The sequence below is a fragment of the Apteryx mantelli genome, chromosome 7 (assembly GCF_036417845.1).
Source record: "Apteryx mantelli isolate bAptMan1 chromosome 7, bAptMan1.hap1, whole genome shotgun sequence".
Classification (NCBI taxonomy): Eukaryota; Metazoa; Chordata; class Aves; order Apterygiformes; family Apterygidae; genus Apteryx; species Apteryx mantelli.
This window is the reverse complement of record NC_089984.1, coordinates 20600637-20621094: the sequence shown is the minus strand read 5'-3', so window position 1 is coordinate 20621094 and position 20458 is coordinate 20600637. Positions and strand designations below refer to the sequence as shown.

Genomic DNA, 20458 nt, shown 5'->3' with positions numbered 1-20458 from the left:
ACCATTAGCTTGAGTCGGCAGCCAGGGATGTAGGACCAAGAAAGCAAGTCCCTCTCCAGGCTTCTCCAGGCTGCCCCCGAAACAGAAGAAACATCCCTTTAATGTGAAACAATCTCCCCTTTGTCCTGCAATGCTCCCACTTTCTCCCACAGCATGGAAATTTTCCCAGCATACAGAGCACCTATAACCACAGAAACTCCTAATTCTTAAGAGGTACGTGGCACAAACAGAGGAACAGGAAACCAAGCAGAAAAATCCTTTCTAGTGAGAATGGACAAGCTGGTCCCATATTAGGGGAAGCTATTCCAAGGCTGCAGAGCAGCCTGACAGGCTGTCCTATGCCAAAAGGAAGTTATTAGAATGGACAAGTGGCACAGCACAGGGTGGGAGGACACTAGGCAGAGAGATGAAGGGAGCTTCCACCTCTCCAGACTTTCCCTGTAATGCCTTCTATTTATTCACATGAATAGATATCATCCATTCAGTGTTCTCATATCAACTCCTAAGCAGGAATGTTATTTTTTGTGTTTTTAATGCAATATAGTAGTTGCCAACCCGTTCCTTTCCTTAAGCAGAACTATTCACGTATTGAAAAGCAATGCATATCCTTCCCAACCAAAACAGCACATGATGCGGAGGCGGCAACACACTAAAACACAGATACCGTCAGATGAATAATTATGTAAAAACACCACTGTCTTACTCCACACAACTGCTCTGTGTTGCTGAGTCAGATCTGCTCACTCCAACTGACAAATGCTGGGTTTTACTACTGCTAGTCTTGCTGAGGCTTGGGAAAGCAGAGTCAAGTCTACACTAGTCTCAGCTCAGTCTGAGAAGCTCTTCGGCGCTAGAAGCCCCCAGTCCCCAAACTCCCCAGCAGAAATTGCAGATCATGGGCACATTTGTAAGAGAATAATTAGTTTCAGAGTCAAGCCTCTGCTCCTCCCCCACCCCGTAAATTAAATAAGCCAAGAAAGAGTACACAGCCATCCACTGTTATTCTTGGAGAATCATTTTTCTGACTAGGTCTGCAGTTTAAGCCTGCCATTTTTCATTATTGTTAATAGGCCTCATTAACAAGAAGCTCTTAAGCACAAGACCATTACTAAATGCAGTTTGCATTGCACAAAAGCAATGCCCTTATTGTGGCAAGGGCAGGAGGAAAAGAAACAAAGTTTGCCTTTCCATAAACACTGATAATTGAAAAACAAGTGCTATTTGCCCTTCATTTGGGTTCACAGTTATTCAAAATGAATTGATAGCTTTTAAGAGAAGGATGGCTGTTAAGTTCTCCAGTTTGCAATTAAGGTATACTCCATGGCTTAAAAACGAATATAACTTCATTTTAAAAGACAGCAATTGTGCGGGGGGGGGGGACGGGGACGGGGGGGGGGACGACTCTTTCTTTTTACTTATTATGGCAAATTGTCAGAGGTTTTTTGTGCTTATTGATCACATCATGGATTTATAAAGATCCTCACCTCTGATATGCAACCACATCCTTAAATTGCAGACACACAAGCAACTAAAAGGAACAAACTTCCCCCCCAAACAGGCAGACTGGACAGTGAACTCGCACTGTAGCTGAAAGCGTGAAAGGTTGTGTGCTCTTGGAGCTCTGAAGGAGGAGGCTGTACAAGCCCTGCACATTTATGAAGCTACAGAGCTGCCGAGCACAGGCGAAGCTGGCTGACTTGCTTCTTACAAGGAGCGTCAGCCCAGATAATAACTAAAACCCACTCTCAAGAATTAGAGAAGTACCTACCCAATTTACACCAATGTTCAGTGTGCTCCACAAAAATTGTAGAATCACAAGGCTTTTAATTTATTAATATAGTTAATATTCCTAAGACTTGTGTGCTGAATTGATTAATAACTTTCAATATCATTTTCCACAGAGAAGACTTGACATTGTATTTTTCATGCTTTAGATTCAAATACCGATTAAAAGCTTTGTTTGGAGGCTACCAGCATAACATCCACAGACAGCAGAACAACGTTTATAGTCCCATGGTAAAAAGTTACTTCCAATTACTTGCCACATCCAGGCAGTCCACAAGATTTAGCCTGGGAGGACTACACTGCAGGTCCTCCTTCACAGTGTTAACATTACTTTTCATATTAGGAGAAAACTGAAAATAAATTGGTTTCCAAGTGTCTTTTATGTAGACCTGCACCACATAGAACTTCTAAAAACCTCATGATGGGATGCTGCATTATCGGTTCTTGTGACTTTCCCTTTGCCTTCTTCTCCCCCTCCCTCAAAAGAAAGATTTCGTCAGGAAACTCCTGGCAAACTAGAGTCCAAAAAGTTATGTCCAACAGTGCTAGTGTAGGTCCACACATAAGCACTAGCGCTGGGTAGCATATGCTATTCTAACATGCTAAATGACCAAGAAAACAGAGTTCAAATGCAAGCAAAGACAAATGCAATTTCCCAAAGTAGAGAAAGTCCAGTCACGATGGGCTGTAATGTAAGCTCCTAAATTTAACATGTCAAACCACTAATTCATTTTGTCTTCCATTTCATAACCAACAGTGACTGAAACCCACTAATTCAGGTAAAATAAAGACGATTCAACTTATAACATGCTGCCAGCTGAGGACAGCCAGATGGCAGAAAAGACAGACTGTAAAAGGATGCTGACTGGACGTCCTTTTACATCAGGCTACAGGATGGATCACTCCTAATGTTGGAGTCAAACTCCCACCCCTTCCCTCAACTTCCACTCTCCTGCCCTGGTGCTAGGAAAAGCAACAGGGGAAGCTTGAGACAGGGGAAAATCTTCTATTCTTCTCTGAGTTTAGGGACAAAACAACTGTCAATAGAAGAAAAGATACGGATCTTCATTTCAGAACTCTCCCACTCACCCTGTATAAAGGGTAAAAGGGATTCATTTCCTGGTGCCAAACGCACATAACCTGAAGAAACAAGTCTGTGAGCCCTTTACTTAAATAAATAAATAAATAAATAATCTCTCTATATATGCTGATTTTAATTACACACAAGTTTCTCATCCTTTTTTTCGATCTATGATATTTGTCTCAAGGCAGCAAGTTTGAAATGAATTATTGAAAAGATAAATTTTCAATTCATTGCATAACCAAATGTGTCTCTTATTACAGAAAGGGCACACAAGAACATCTAACTAGTTTTCACAGCACACTTTAATTAACCTTTATCACATTCCACCTCTCCCTAGCATTTTCCTTTTGCTTCAGCTCCCCACTTCATATGGATACTCCTTCCAAAACCTCTGCACCATGGTTTTTAACTGCTTGCTAAAGAAAATTTGAATTGCGCTATCTAAAATGAGAACAGTATCCCTGGCATACACATTACCAAACACAGAGTAGCTTTTCTGGTCATTTCCTCCCATTTTTTATTCCCTACCTGGACCAATTTTTAATTAATGAGAAGTCTTCAACTCTGTTCTATAACTTTAATTATTCCTTCTGACCAGCTAACAGCAATCTTCTTAAACACATCAAGGATTTTACTCCTCCCTGGGTAGCAAAGGATGTTCTACTCTTAAAGACATCACACTAGTTTGACATTATCATATGATCAAAGCGGCTTGTAGCAGTATAACTTGTACATCTACAGCAGTTTCCTTTGGAAAGATTTCAAATACCCTAACCATACGTTACTGCAAATGTTTACAAATTCCCCAGGAGATAGGAAACCATCAAACAGGCTTAGTTAGCCAAAGAGATACAGCAAGTAAGGAACAGGAACAGTTTCCTGACAGTCTCCCATAATCTATATTTTCACAACTGACTCAATTACTCAGATCCTGAAATGCAGCCAAGTTTCAAATTTATCTGAATTCTTATCATAAGATTGCTCTTATTTGCACTCTTAAGTACAGTTGCTGATCTTAGTTACAAATTATACATTTATTGGCAGTTCAACTCCCTTACATCCTACAGATCTAAGTTTTCATTTTTGCCACTTCCCTTTTATCTGCTTCTGAGAGTAACCCATTGCAGATGTTACTGTCTCAGTTCCTGCAGTCACAACTGATACAAGAAAACAGTTTTATAGCCCACTCATCTCCTTTGCTTTTTCTGATTAGTCTCACAAACACACAAACTCATGTATTGTTTACTGTCATCTGTATAAGAGCCTTTGGTACCAATACCAATTAACTTTAGTTTTCAAATTGTCTCTTATCACCTGGAAAAATAATAGCATGGTGGAGAGTCCAAAGGCACATGCCTACAAGGTGCGCCAGACATAACTCATTTCAGAGCTGTATTTCATAAACAATAAACTAATCGGGGGGAAAAAACAGCAGGAGGAGCATGCCAAAAATCTTCTTTCTATATCCAGCAAACTAGACTACTATTCCTCTTAACACTATACTCTTTAGCCCACATTATTTTCCTGCCAAATGCCCACAGTCCTTTTTCTGCCTATACTTTTCTTATCATTGTTATAGCAAAGAATTCAACTTGAATTCTTTTCCTGACTCTTCATGGCTTCCTGCTAAGTGTTCTGCAAAGCACTTAAAAATTTGTGTCTCTCTCAGTATTTCCAAGTGTAAAACAGGGCTAATACTTGCCTGCCCAGTAACAGTACTGGGAGGATAAAGGATGCTTAATGAAAGCTGTCAATGTATTAAGTACTCAGTGGGGGGGAGGTGGGGGGAAACAAACCAAGACTGAGCGGTACATGGCTAAAAAAAACCTGCCAGGATGTTTTCCTCTGTGCTGCAGAGAAGCACAGTGCAGTGGAAGCACCTTCTTTCCAGTAGGGAAAGAAATGTTGGGAGAACATAGGGGGTGAGGGGGGAACCAAACTCACAGAGAACAAGACTAAATATCCATTCCTTTCCAAAAGTGAGAGCAAATCCGTAACAAAACCTTGGGAAAAATCCTGCACAAAACAGGAGATTCCAGATACTATGATCGCATCTTTACCAATGTATGAAAGGAAGCCATAAGGCTGTCCCATACAGGAGAGGCTAAGCAGGCTCCTTTTCATACAACCTTGACACATTTAAATTCAGAAGCCATTGTCAGGGCTGCCCAACTGGCAGCCTGCAGATCTACTGCATCCAGGCCCTACTTTTCCACCGACAGATGCTTATGTGTCATCAGCCCTTGAATAAAACATTATACTATAATGCAGCCACGGGTCATCAAATGGTTGGATTTCTTTTGAGTGAACCAAGGAAATCTAAGTTTGAACCCAAATGCAGAAGGGTTGTGAGAGAAACAAAAACCACAGAATTTCTGCTTGTTCCTAATACTGGCATTAAGCAAAATGCCACTCTTTGCTGTATGAGACATGCTGCGGGACTGTGTCCACCCAACAGCAAGCACCACTTCTCTTCCAGCAATTCCAACTAGTTGAGAAAGGGCAGGATACTGGAAATGCTGCTGTGCTTTGCCATTTGAGGGATGGGACCTGGAGGAGTAAACTAAATGGAAAACCTTCTTGAGGGCACAGGTGAAGAGTTCTGCACCAAAGTGCTGAATGACTCTGCTCCAAAAGAGATCAGACATCTCCTGAAATATGCTTTTCTGACAATGAAAAGAAACACCAAGTCTCAGGGGATTAGAGTAATTAAAGATTGGCCAAACACATCAATTTTAAGACTAAGCTCCCCTAGTGATACTGGAATAACTTTAAATTAAGCAGATAGAGCTGTAAATACAGAGCAAGCTCCCAAGAAATTTGAGTGAGAGAAGACTTAAAATGCAAGTATGTTCCATGTCAGATATCATCTATTTCAGACCTGCCAAAACACCTCTATATGAAAGAGCAAAATGCACCACAGATCAGCACAGTAAATCCATCCAGCAGTCAAGGACATGGGGGGGAAAAAAATGAGACAGGGGGGCTGCCTCCTGCTCCTGAGGAGTCCAAAAACTTGACTCTGACATACAAGCTCTGTATACAATGTGCACTGCAAGTACTTTTAAGGATTGTCTAGAGGAGGGAGAAAACATTTTAAGAGGAAAAAGTTACCGCTAACTAAAGCGAATTTAAATGTGAGGGTTACTTCAGAATACCAAGAGACCATGGTTTTTAAGCACTGATAACTTTAAAGACATGTTATCTAGTCAGGGAGCACTGGCTCCCAATCTTTCTGTAACCAAGCTCCCCCTTGAAGAGCCGGCAAGGCTGCCCATCGCACAGGCCCAGCGCCCTCAAGACTGTGGCCCCCATCCCTGCACCACAGCCACCCGGGCTCTCCGTCCCAACAGCATCAGACCTGACGCCAAGCTCATATCCCCTGCTACCTCCATCCAAAGCTGCTCCGGGTCTCTGTTCCCATGCCCTATCCCAGGATTGCAATACAGGTGTGCAAGAGTTGTCTCCACACTCTAGGTCTGACTAAGCTAAAGCATGGCTCCACAGGCACTTTTCTCAGCAACAGTGCGACTTCAGGAGATACTCTTCCCCACAGGCCACCCTGAGTTGTATCCAAGCAACCACTTTCATGGCCACTCTGAGAAACCTATCTGGAAACCAAATGCCTTCCCATCCCCAGCATTTAAATATCTCCTTTTTGAAGGGTTTTTCTGAGCTTAGTTTCTGGATCTAAGAGAAGAGAAAGAAAAGGAATGGCACCTGCTGCAATACAGAGAAGGGAACAAACAACCCAAGAGAAAGAGGCAGGTGCTCCTGAAGCCAGTCCTGGCACCAGAGACCACATGTTGTCAATCCCTGGCTTCATTCAGTTAGGCTTTGCAATTTGCCTGTATTACATTCATGCTTTGCTGGCTAGAGATAGCTGCCATAAAGATCAACTGTAACCATTTTGGGGTGTTGCAAGCTGCTGATCTGGAGTGGTGGCAGGGGGAGGGGGGGACAATTAGGGCTGGGTGTTTTTTTTTGTTGTTGTTGTTTTCTGTATTTACAAAAAAACAACACACCCACACGCTCCTCCCCTACTGTAGATCAGGCCTTTGGCAGCAGTTCAATACATCCAGTACAAGGAGCAAATTGCCTGTTAGGGACAGCCCTGTATACCAAACACACAGCTCTGCAGCACTGACATCCCTATGTACAAAAAAAGAAGAACAGCAGAAGCAAACTGCTGGGTAAGGGAGGCAAGTCTGTCCTCCTCCCCCCGCCCGGGCCAACTCAGTTGCAACATGTTAGTCTGTTACCCTGGAGGCTCAGTAGGCTCCTCGCAGGGATTCACGCTGCATGGTCACTGCGGCTGTCTCCCTGATCACAGGTGATGTAGCGGGAAGGGATTCGTGCCCCCCAGGAACACCATTACAACAGAGACAGCAGGCATGCTAGCAATGAGTTGGGAGTCCTTTATGCGTCTCGGTGACATTTTCATCACCATAACTGGCCACGGGTAGAATATCCCAGGAAGCAAACCCTAAAAATAACTTCTTACAACAAGTCAGCCAGTCCCCCAGCAAAAGGGGAGGGAGCATTGCTTATACATGGTTAGCACAACTCAGTTATAACAAGAGGGACAACGGATGCCCAGGCAAACAGGAGACACAGAGGGGAAACAGAGAGGAGGAAAAGCAGGTGGTGACTTATAAAACAATTTTTCCTGTATCAACAATGACTGTCAATAGGAGGCTGCTTTTGCAAGTAGAAATAAAGAAACCAGAGTAAAAACCCAGAACAAAGTCTCCCCAAAAGTACTTTTAAATGCAGGAAAAGAGGGAGGAAGGAAGGACACAAGCAAGTGAGTATTGCATGCTAAGCACCAGAGTTAAAAGTGCGTGCGCCCTCTCCCAGGTGCTGCCTCCTTCATAAAAGGGCCTGCCAGGCACTGTAGCTCTGGCTCATGGAGCTCCAAAGATCCCCACAAATCCCTCTGTGAAGGTGGCAAGTTTTCCAGCCACTTCACTGCAGAAACCACGGAGCACTTTCTTCACCTGAAAATCCTCAGAAACTTCTGGCTGGGAAACCAGCAGAAGTGCCTCCAGGCAAGGCAGATCCCCAGGCAGCCTGTCCAAGGGCCTCTGCACGCTGGGAAAGCGCAGGGGAACACAACAGCCAGCCACGCGCCCCTCGGCCAGCCTCCCCGACGGGCGGTCGCAGCCCTCACAGAGCTGCCCCTCAGGCCGTGCACCCTGCCTGCTGGCAGCACAGCTCTCCCAGCACTTAGCCCTGCTCTTCCTCCTCCTCACACCAAACCGCTCAGCAGCAGCCCCAGCCTGCCAGGTACAACACCTGCACAGCCACAGCACTTTGGCTGACTCCACCTGCGGGCTTTCTCCCAGCCATCACACCGTCCTCTCTTGCCAGCGAGCAGCCACGCCAACAGCCCGCGGAACAGAGGAGGGCGAGTTTATAAACTCGCGGCTCACAAGGCCTCCGCGTTATTTCCGAGTTGCGTGCAGAAGCTCATGAGCACTTAATTGTAACAGGACATCCTGTGTAAGGAGGGAGCGTGCAGCAAAGACATCCTGACAGCAGCAGCCCTAAGCAAACACCTGGTTTGACTCTGGCAGAGGAGCAAGGGGGGGAAGCATGACAGGATTTTCCAGTTCCAGGGTTGCTGCCCATCGTGCTTTTTCACACGTTTTCCAGCCCCTGAGCAGCTGGTGCAGACACAGGCACAAAAAGGAGGGGCTCCTATCATCTGCACTGCGCCGCCACCCCTCCCTCCTCCTCTTGCAAGAGTCTTTCTGAACAAGTTTCCCTGTGCTGCGATGAGGACCCAGCCACGACTGCAGACACTGGGCTCGCTTGCACTCACTCCCTCTTGATTTACAGAACTTCCCTGCTAACAGCTGCATTGCAGATGAACCCTCTTAAAGTGGACATGCAGTAAGTGAGAGTAGGGCCAAGCTACTCCAAAGCAGACGCAGCCATACAGGCTACCTCCCCAAAGCACGCACAGGGACTAGGACCTCCACAAGAACTCCAGTGCCTCTGCCTCAATCCCACATTGTGCAGAGGGTCCTGAAGTGCATAGCCTGATGGAGAAATCCCACCAAGTGAGCTCATTTTTAGACATAAGCTCACTCCACCCCCATCACCAGATCATATCAGCTGCCAGTGGGTTTGGCTGAACCAGCTAAATAAGTATCAGTCCTAGCTGGTTAGCAGAGACGGTAACTGTATGGCAGGGAGGCAGGTCTCGGCAGTGCCAAGTCACTGCAATGCAGGATCGAGGAATTCAGAGGTGCAGAAGGAAGAATACGAATTCCCCTGGCTCAGCAGAGCTGCATGCTGCCTCTTCCCCACGCCTGCCCCAATCCCTCTTCAGATAAGCTAACTTCACTGGGGAGATGTGACTTCCGCTTCCAATATGGGGAAGGAGTTTCTCCCGTGTTTTTCAAATGAGAATAACTTCCAATGGTTAACATTTCATATTTCATCAGGGGGATGAGCAGGCTGAAAAAGCAATATGAAAGCTGAGAGGCTTCCTGACCATTTGCGAGGAGATAGGAGGGAAAGCTTTAGCTCAACTTCAGGACTACTAAAAAAACTAAGTGTACTGAGCCACAAAGAGTTAACGAGGCATAACACGCTTCCTGAAAGCTGGGTAACCAGCTCTGCAGCAACATAAACTGCTAACAGCAGCCAGACTCACCTGGACTTGTCAGCAGTATTTGATAATGGTTATCAAAAAAGCAAACTACCTTGTTCCTCTTTTTCCACATCTCTCATGTTGAACTTGGCTGCCTGGAGAAGACAAACAAGTGGGTTATGAGAGCTTGATTCCTAGTCTACTGCCATAGAAGTGCTCCACACAAAGGATGAGCTGATCAACACTTTACCCCTCTACATCATTCATCTTAAAGGCAAGACCAATTCAAACGCAGCCAGAGAAGACGGTGGACCATTGCTCAGCACTGTCAAGCAACACTGAAAATTTTAATGCGGGCAACTCCATTACAAGCAGTAGACCCAACACAATATCCTAGTATGCAGAGCTGGCAGATTCTAGGCCAGATGAAATACAAATCAAACAAAAATGGGCAGAGCTGGAAGTCGCTTTTCAATCCTGCAGCCCCCAAATCAGGAATATTGAAATACAAGAACTATGAATCACTACCTTAACTTGCACTGCAGCAATACATCTTGCACGAGCTCTGTCTCTGCACTGGCACTGGTTACAAACTAAAGCTGCACACAACTCTTCTAATCTTTCCAACACAGTCTCAACAGAGGACATTTGATATCCAAAGCTTACATGCAGAGGCCCCAAGGCGGGCAAAATTAAACTTAACAGCACACCAACTCTTTGGGCAAACAACAGAACTCCCTTCTTGGCATCGCCAAGCTGTACTCAGCGTCAGCCTCAACGAACAACCTTCCTCCAAGTCCCTGTGTGTTACAGGGGGCACTAAAGACAACCTCCTTCTTCCATGTCTATTTTATCCCCAGCCACCCTGGGTAATTCCTTGGCCCATCACCCGTGAAATGTTATATGCTTTGACACAAGGGAGTGGGGGGAGATACACAAGCACACTTTCAGAATGGCAGCTGCTCCACCACAGTAGAAATGCTAGATGTATTTGGCAAGCTCTGGAGACCAATACAAGAAGAGATTTAACAAGCTGTTTTCTCGACAAGAGCTTCCAGGGTACCCATACTATTTGAAATGTGCATCTAATACGTGTGTCCCAGAGATAGCGCTGGACAGCTATCCATTTCATTCTTCAAGTCAGGTGCGTGACGTCAAGTCTCTAGCGGCAAGCACGCCAGCAGGTTCAACACACGCATCATCTCCGTAGCAGCAGGGAACTATACACACTGGCTAAAATCTGCCATGCAGACATGGAGATCCCTCAGTCAGCAGCAATGCTGCCAACTGCAAACCTCTCTGGAATGGAAGGAGCATTTTGGAACAAAAAAGCAGTTTCAGGAAATAATCTCCTTCAAGAGAAGTCAGGGATAAAACACCTTCTTGAGCAAAGCTTTGCTCAGTCCCACCTGTAAAAGGAAGAGGGCTCAGAGAAAGGAAAAAAAGAAGGTGAATTCAAGCTCAAAGACTTCTAGCTATTTTCCCTTCCTTTTTCACCTCAGACTTCAGGCTGAAGTGTCAGACCATTTCTCCTTTTCTCACTGCTCCACTGGGACTGAGAAAACCTCCTCCTTCAAAGGAGAGTTATGTTTATCATCAAGAAATGACACGCCCCTCTTCATGGCTATCACTTACCACCATCCACACCTACTGACTTACTGGAGATAATACAATAAGAACAGAAGATAAAGCACCTCCAAATACTGAGTTATGCCACTGGTCATGCTACTGCCTACACCAGCTAACTCACATGCCTTCAAGAGAAGTGGAAGTGAGGGAAGGGAAAAAAGAGAGAGGTGAGGGAGAGCTTTCCACAAGCTTTCAGGACATGGTTTTGGAGCTTTAACATCCTTGTTCTCATGCACGAACCTTACTCACAAAGGCTTAAAAAGCCCATTGGCATCTGGGCTGGCGGGAAAGACCTATACCATTCACTTCTGTAGATAGGAATTTCTGATTTTATAAATAAATGTTTTGGTATAGGTTGGAGAAACCCTTCTAGAGAGGAATTAGTTTTTATTTCTGCAATTCCATCTTACTAGGTCTGCAGACAGACATTTCTTGCTAGTGTGTGTACTGCTGCTCAGAGGTTTGTTGGGCAAGACCACATGAGTCTTTCCTGAAGCAGATTGTAAAAAGCTATCATGGTAACTCATGGTTCTGCAAACAACCAAGTGGTACTACATTTTGGGCCACAGGTCCATCAGATTTTGGGCACTGTGGGTGGAGGTCTCTCCCCTTCACCAACTCCTTTCTCCTCAGCCAACTGCAATTCACTAGTAGGTCTAGGACCAGTCCCTACAATGCTCTACCCTCATGAAGGATGCTGCAGCACAGGGTAGTGATAGGACTCCCCACCCTTCCCTCTGCCTCAGGTTGAGGGAAGACTGTCCAACTCTAGGCTCTCTCATGCACTACCTGCTTCCTACCCAGGGCTCCCCACACCCTCCAAGACCATGGTATCAGCTCTGATATGCAGGGGCACCACTCCAGCTCTGGGAAGGGCAACCAGGAGGGGCAAAGGCAGCATACAGGGTCAAGATCAGTATCAGCCCTAATAATGTTGACATGGTTTTGCATCAGACTTTTTCAATGTCAACAGCTTTTGCTGCCAATATCACTAGTGCAGGCTGGTTAGCTTCATATTCAATAATCTGAAACCTGTGGGCAACACTGAAACTTGATTATTTGCATCAGCTCTGATGGGGAAGAGTTCCAAGCACAAGGTAGGCAACTTGAGTTGTTTGTGGGAAGAGGGAATAGAAAAAGAAGCTGATAAAAGAAAGAGATTCCATTTTCTTCTGCTTCTTACTTTTCATCTGTCAAAAGGCTTTAGTAAAAGCAGAGTGCACTCTCGCTCTCCCCACAGAGGGAGCCTCTCAGAGCAGTATTACCCAGAGTCTCATCTGGACATTCACAGGCACAGACTGGAGGAATGTCAGTCCTTGTTCTCCCCCGTCCCAGTGGCTAAAGGATAGTGAGTCTGGTGTTTCTCACTGGGATGCTGTCCTTTGTTAATAGGTCATCACCCCGCCCTCCTCCTCCTCCTCCCCTCCTTTCCCTCCTATGAGAAAGTTTAATCCTGTGGCTCACATGCATCTGGTAAATTTTTCTGTCCCTGTTTGCCACTGTCATCATGGCAACAGCCCCCAGAGATAACCCAGAAGCTCTGCCACAGCAGGCACACTGCTGCTCCCAGGCTTCTCTGCCATTTCGCATTTGGCTCAGCAGGCCCACGAAGGGCCATGCCCACTCCCAGGATCATCTCTGCAGGCACCTTCCTTCCCCAGAGATGTGTTTGGATCATTTTTGCTTTTCTTTTAAATTAACTAGGTCTTCATTCCCACAATGCCTAGTCTCTTCTCCAAGACAGCTCTCAGCTCTATTTTCAGGATCCTGCAGCAGAATCACGCTAACAGCAGCATTTCAAAAAGGGTGGCTACCTTTGCTATCCCTGAAAAAGGATCTTGTTCTGAACAGCCAAATTACCTGCGCCTTTTAGCAAAGGGAAAGGGCTAGCTAACACCTTTCTCAGAAGCAGGACACTAATCTGGACTTGTCCCAGTGCCACTGCTATGCAGACTCCAGCCACGGGACAGATGAGACAGCCCAGTGCTGCAGCTGCTTGGAAGTGGCCTCGCTCAACATGGGAACTTTGGATTGAAGCACCAGAACAGCAGGTCACTGCTTAGGAGAGATATGTAACTCACGCTCTCTCAAGAACATCACACGAAAGTGCTGAGAGTACAGTATCACATCTATATGCACACGCACACATGCATTCTTTGAAAGGTCATCATATTTACTCAACTCACATCTCAGAGACGGGGAATTCTCCTTCCGACTCTGCCAGAACTCAGCTAGACAGATTCTGACACAAGGACTGAAGCCCTAGTTATCTCCTATCTTCCTGACCCCGTCATATAAAAACGCAAGATACGACTTTAACCAGCTCTCCTTACATTCCTGAATTATTTTCAGACTTGTCAGGAATTAGCTACTTGCACCAACAACTAACTTCCCTAGTCTGCTCACCTACAAGGTAAAAGCAACAGGAATTCTGCAATATTCTCTAGGAGGAGAAAAGGAGGAAGATGAGGAAGATAAACCAGCATCACTAAAACAATGTTTTAAATCAAAGCATTATAGATTACTAGAATTGCTAGTAAAAGTAACTGACTCAACACATGAGAACCAAACACTCAAAATAAACTCAACATTGAAACAGGAAGAAAGAGACAGCCTGGGAGAACAGGTGGAAAAAGCTATGCAGTAACAAAATCTTATGGCTGTTAAGGCCTCAGAAAACTAAATTCATGCCCCATTGATCCTTAGTTACCCTCCGTGTTCAAAATGCTGATTTCTAAGATACCTCCAGCCCATTTCTTCAGAAGTTTTCTGCTACAGTTCTCCAGAAATCACATAAGCAGAACTACTGGAATGCTTGGGGAGCCATAACAGCATCATATAGCGATATTTAAATAGACGTTAAAATAAAGAAGGCATGGAAGAGAATTTGAGGTCACCCTAATCCAACAAGACTGCATGGTTTGAAGCATTAAGCTTATTGTCATAAGGGCCAGCAGGAACAACAGTTTTTTTAAGTTGCAGGCTGACATTTCCTCCATATGCTAAAAAAAAAAAAAAAAAAAAAAAATTTGTAAGTATGTATTTGCCAATCAGAAACCAATCACCCTGGTTGCACTTCTGCTCCCCCCCGAGATAACAGCTCTGAACAGTTTACACTGACATCAGTTCTGTTGTAGGCAGAGAACAGAGCAAGGTGAGATACTCCAAATTTCTTTTTACAATGTTCAAGGCTTCTTTCCAATGCTAGTGATCCTGGCTGCCAGCTGATACTGCCCCTCTCCCCTCAACAGTAATAGCTCACTCTGCAGTCAAACCCTGGTAAATTAAGATTTTTGGTAAACTCTATTATCCTGGTAAAATCTTGGAGATTTCAAGTAGAGAGGAAGAAAAAAGCCCCGGAATCCTGAAGCTTCAAAACAGGTGACAGCCAGGAATTAATGAAAAGATGATGCCCCTGTGGTTGTAAGGCAGATGGTGCTCATAGGTGGCATAGCAGATAGAGATTAATTTTTATATTAGCATGCTCTCCTTTTAAAGGGTGTCTTCACTAAGTCACCTGTCTATACAATGCACAGAGCTAAAACTTTAATATTGCAATTTGCAAGGGTCAGAAAAACTAAAATGCTTTCAGGGAGTGGAAGGGGACAAGGTTGTCGTGGTCCTGTCTTGGGAACAGTTGTTATGATAACCTGTCATTTTGTGGAAAGAGGGGAAAAAAAAAAAAAACGCTCCTCAGAAATATCCTTATGATCCACAGATAAGAGTCCTTGCTGGCAGGGACGGTTTTAGCACTATCCAGAGAAGGATTAAATTCAGAGGCAGGGAAATTTCCATGCTGCACTCCAAAAGTCAACAAAAAAACAGCTTTTGCACTGAACCCTTGTTACAAGAAATGAAAGCAGCTCTCCTTTCCCCAAGTGTCCACTGTGTGCTTCACCATCCTGCTCTGCGCTTGAGGGACACCTGGAGATATTTCAATCATGGCTCACTGATCAGGGTCAATGCTCTAGAGTCAGGGGCTTCAGGACACGTGCAGGAATCAGTCTAATCACATCTCTGCTATACACAAATCCAGTTCATATTGGGAAAACAAGAAACCTGACTCTCTTGCCAAGGCCCCCTCTCCAACCTCATGCTGAGGCTCTAGGAGCTCCTGCCCAATCTGTGTGCCCCTTGGCCCCCCCTTATTATTAATGCTGGTAATTTAATACTCAGTGTGACCACAGAGAAGACAGACACGAGCTGAAATCCTGCCTGCTGTGTTCCAGCTCCTTTATAAAATATACAGCGTAAACTGAGAGGCAACCTGGGGTAACCCCAACCATCACTGAAACCCGCAGAGGGAGGAAGCCAGCTTCTGGCCAGAGTAAGCCACAGCAAAAGCAGCGCCCCAGCACTCGCCTCCCACCAGTCCCGGCTGGCTCTCGCGCCAGGGCATGGCACTGTGCTGGGGGAGTGAGAAGCCACGGCTGACCCTCACGGCTGGCCCTCTGCGTCCCCTCACCCCCTACCAGGCTCCTAGTCCCGGTCTCGCCACCAAGATCAGGGTCTCTCTCTCTCTCTCTTTCTTTTTTTTTTTTTTTTTTTTTTTTTTTTTACACACATACCCTCCCCTTCTCCAAACACCTCTTCAGGTGACATTTCCTCTAGCAGCGTACACCACTGAATCTGCTCTCTCCCGAGCAGTGCCGCGGGACAGAGGTGGCTGCCGGGGTGCAGCAGGAGGGGAGGAAGAGGAGGTGGGAGGCAGGCTGCAGGCGGCAGCCAGGGCTGCAGCTGATGACATCAGCAAGCGAGCCCCCCCCGCTCCACGCATGTCTGCTGCGGCTCAGAGCAGCACAGGTCGGCCGGCGCTCTCCGTCCGTCCGCCTAACCAGCCGAGCCCTTCCCTTACTCCTCGGCAGCCCCCCTGCCTGCCGCCGCGTTAACCACCGAGGCAGGAACTCGGCAGCACATGCTGCCCCAGGCGCCCGCCGCCCTCTTCTGCGCTGCTCCCCACATCCCCCCTGTGCAAAAGGACCTCTGAAAAACATCCCCAACGATCACTGCAGCTCATCTCCTACATGGTCCCTAATCACAGCATCTCTCCGACTCCGAACACACAGGAGAGGAGGAGGAGGAGGGGCCGGGCGAGCAGCAAAGCACTTCACACTCAACCTAAGGCCCACCCTGTAGGAAGGGCAGCACTCTCCCACACCAAACGACCAGACCTGATTTGGCAGCTCAGCAAGCACAGCTGAGCAGACATGGTTTGATTTGCTGTCTCTGCAAGAAAGGACATTTGTCCCCAGCCCACAAACACACACGCAGAGGACACCGATCATAGGACGCTTGCACATAAGTCAGAATTTGTGCTTCAGCCATCTGTAACCGGTGTGTTGGGCTTTCCTCGCTTTCACAAAGAGCCTACGCACGGGGCTGCAGTGCACCACGGCTGCACGCAGCCAGTTCAGCCGGGTGTGCTGTCGCCCACAGGGGACTTGAAAGCTGGCAGTCACAAGAGCAGTCACAAGAGCCCTAACTCAATTGCAGGCTACGAACACGCACAAAGCGTACCACAGCAGAGGGCAGGGACTGATGCGGCTAAACATCCCTTGTAGCATTCAAGCTCAGTGTTCCAGCATGAGGGTCAATGCTGTTGACCCCTCCTACAAAAGACACTAAAGCCCAATCAACAACTGCTAAGGAACTGTCAGCCAGGGCAAGGGACCTATATGGGGGGGGGGGGGGGGCCTGGAAGTGTGAAGGGAGAGATTTTTTGTATCAAGGTTTGATACACAGAAGTAATTCCCTGCTCCTCCCACAATCCACATAATCTCCTGCAGAAACAAAGTCAACTGGGTAGACTGCAAATTTAGATCTCCTTTAAAAGTTTGTTTCTGAGCAGGATGGAAAGCAGGGAGAGAATCCACCTCCTCATTCTAGGGGCAAAGGCATAGACATGGGGGGGAAAGGAGGGAAGGGGCCTAACTCCCAAGACAGCTGCTCTTCATTTTTTCTACGAGGGACATCATTTGCAAGAGTTCAAAGACACAGATTTTCAGCAGCAGGCAAAATTTAGCAACAGATGTAATGCACACAGAGATTTCCCCAAAACACAAGAGCCAAAAAAACCTGTCCCACAAAACCTGATGGTAGGATCATTTTAAGTATAATGCTGCACAACTCAGCTGCACAATATGAACAATATCCTAAGAATTATCACAGGAAGGATCTCTGCCTACCTCTTTCCAATACAGGAGTATCTGGTAAAATATATTTGGGATGGTTGATCTTAAAATAAGTGATAGTTGGGGCTTCCATCACCACCCTCAAGAAACTTTCTCCCAACCAAAGGCACTCTGTTATTGGAGAGTCAAATCCTGAAATTTCTCTGAAAGCTACTGCTTCTCTCTTAATTTGAATAAACTAATTGCTTATAATGATCCAAAATTCATCACAGTTCAGGAACTGAAGCATTACTTTCTATGAATTTTCATGTTTTAAAAGTATTCTGGTGACACCCACAAGACAACTTCCCACAAATTACAGTTATTACTTCCCTCTGCCCATAGCTCTGGTGAAAGCCTGCATGTTCAATCCCATAGGAATTTCAGATGACTGAGGCATTGTATTTCCCACATGTGCAATAACCACTGCTCCTACATGTCAGCTGAAAGCTAACTAAGGCAAAGACTATTTTTCTCTCCTTTCTGCATGCATTTGGTCCCTACTTAACATTAAATGTCTTGGTATACTCTTCACTGGGCAGTCCTAAGCATCAACACAACACGAATTATATTAAATACTTCTTTAAAGTTCAAATATGAATTTTAACCTAGACCAAGTTTGATTAAAAAAAAAAAAGAGAGAGAGAATAGACATCTTAAAAAACCATGAATGTGAAATGGAGACTCTCCTCTCAACATCTGACTTACTATTTTACAAAAGATTAAGCTGACTAGACTGAAGTTGTTCGGACTGCTCTTCGTAACGATCAGCACCACATTCATTCTCCATGCTTTCGGAGCAAAGCACGGTAACAGCACCATGCCTCTTCAGCTCATTACTGCTTTGAAAGAACGGTTTGATAAACATGCCAAGTAAGAGAGAACCCTTTAAACGCATACAATTTGCCCTCAAGTGTTCCTCTTTCTCCTTGCCAGCTACATATATCAGGTTATTCAGCACCTCCCAGTCAGCTATGTATTATTTCTTCATCAAGGGTCTTGAAAAATAAAGGTAACAAGAAGTATTTGTGGAAGGAGAACAACGTTTTGTTACCACTTCCCTGGACATAATCAAGGGAAGCTCTACAGCAGGCAAAACTTCTGTGAAGCAGCAATGAGCTACACTTCTTACCAGCAGCATGTTGTTGGCTGCTGAAGTAGCAGTTACTACCTGGCGTAACTGTAGGTTCAGATTCTGCTGGAGAAGGTGCAAAACATTAAACTGAGCAACACTGAAGCGGGAGAGGGGCAGGGTGTCCCCACACTCGAAGGAATCTTCTGAGGCTACAACCAAGCCTAAAAGACAGCCAACAACGTGGGAGGCAGGTCCAGAGCCCCAGGAGACAGGCATACAGGCGGGTGCGCAGGACATCCCAGTGTGCACGTCTAGCCAGGGAGACACATGGCATCCCTGGAGAGAAGTGCTAGCTCAGGGAAAGGAAGCATCAGGCAAAGTATAGCCAGGATACTGCAGAATTAATACCACAATTCCCCGCTGTGGAAGGCAGCTTTCTCAAATGCCATTGTCCAAATCTTCCATTTCCAGGTTGCTGAATCCAATCTCTAATCTCTGATTTACAGCTGCAATGTCTGAACAGCATTTATTTTTCCTTCAGTGCTTTAAAGACCCATTCCAAGGTGAATCCACTAAGTTCCTATTTCAAGGCTGGCACCTGATATTTGGTCCCTTCTCATGCTAACCACTTGAACTATCAGAGAACACAGCTGGAATTACTGATGAACCTATACATTCAGCTGAAGTCACCCCCCCACACACACAGACACTTTTCATTTTAAATGCTGATTCTTTAGTTCTCAGTTAGAATTCAAGAAAACCTAGTCAGTGACAACTTCTTGTTTCTGATACTCTTCTGTTTTAGTAGAAACACAGTTTTCATTTCTTGTCTCATCCCAAACTTGCCCTTTACCTAACCCATACCTTTGCAGGTAAATCATTTCCACCTGCCTCAAGTTAAGCAGCTGAGGACCAAGTTAGTATTCCCAATGTATTTACTGATAGGCAGGTGTGAAATCCAGAAGGTAAGTAGTAGATCAAAACATGGTCTGTATTCACCCATAGTTACTTCTCCTACTTCCTGGTTCATGAAACTGTCATCTCCTTAATATGAAAAAGCAATTAAGATCCATATATTGCTCCCTCTGTAACTCACTAGCTGCCCAAATACTTAAAATCTAACATGATCACATTTTCTACTACTTTCAGATACGCGATAACATGCTTCTGAATTTTGTTATGACTCTATTAATCTTGCAGTTTTCCCTCATTTCTCTTATCTCTACCACAGTTAATTTCAATACCATCCCTTTTGTGAGAAAATGGTTTCTCATTTGCAATCAGTTTATTGAGCTAACCTCTCCCTTCCCTAAGCAGGCCTGTGTCCACTAACACCTGAGAGGATGGCTCTCCCGAATGTTAGTCCTCACTACAGGATGGATGGGGAACATTGTGGAGAGAACGGGGCATAATGGCCGTCAGCAAAGCAAAACCACCCTTCAAGCCTCGCCCATATCGAGCTGAACTAATTTTGAACTGAAGAGATTGGGTATCCCACCTACTTCAGTGGGCACTGTCACCTGACCACAGAGGGGATGCCAATTCACACAGGCTCTGCAGCCGCCTCCTTCTCCTAACCCATCCAAGGCACCACTGCTTGGTCCCCAACATGACTTCGCACTTTACTCAGGCTAGATACTAAAAACCCCACCAGATTATCACATACACTAAACCTCCAGAATTCTGAAAATCATCCTTCACGTCACTGGCACTCTCTTTACTTCTGTTACTACTTCTCCATGTAAACTACAGTAAATGGAAATTATTTGCCACACTTCAAGCCATCTTCTGCTCTTATCATCACATTTCATATTCTGGCACAAGAGAGACAGTATATCATACTTTTTAAGGGATCAGACAGAATATTCTTCACTTCTAAATCTTCTATCAAATCATCATGTGCCTCCTCCTTCTGCCTATGTTTCGCTTCTCAGTCAGCCCCCTTACTGTCTAAGCCATCTATTCAACTAACAAGACAACGAAGGGCCTAACGCATAAATTTTGTCAAACCTGAAGGGCCTCTAAGGACTTAGGTCTTTCCTTCTTCACCTCTTCTCAAAACATTACCGTCCAGGATCTCAGCCTGTTGCACTCTCCACTTTCAAGGTCTT

The 20458-nt window shown here is 45.4% G+C and overlaps 1 protein-coding gene across 11 annotated transcripts in view; it reads right to left on the bottom strand.

Moving 5' to 3' along the window:
• The window catches only part of CAMK2G (calcium/calmodulin dependent protein kinase II gamma), a 123558-nt gene that overhangs the window by 100292 nt on the left and 2808 nt on the right, over positions 1–20458 (bottom strand). The window lies entirely within an intron of this gene.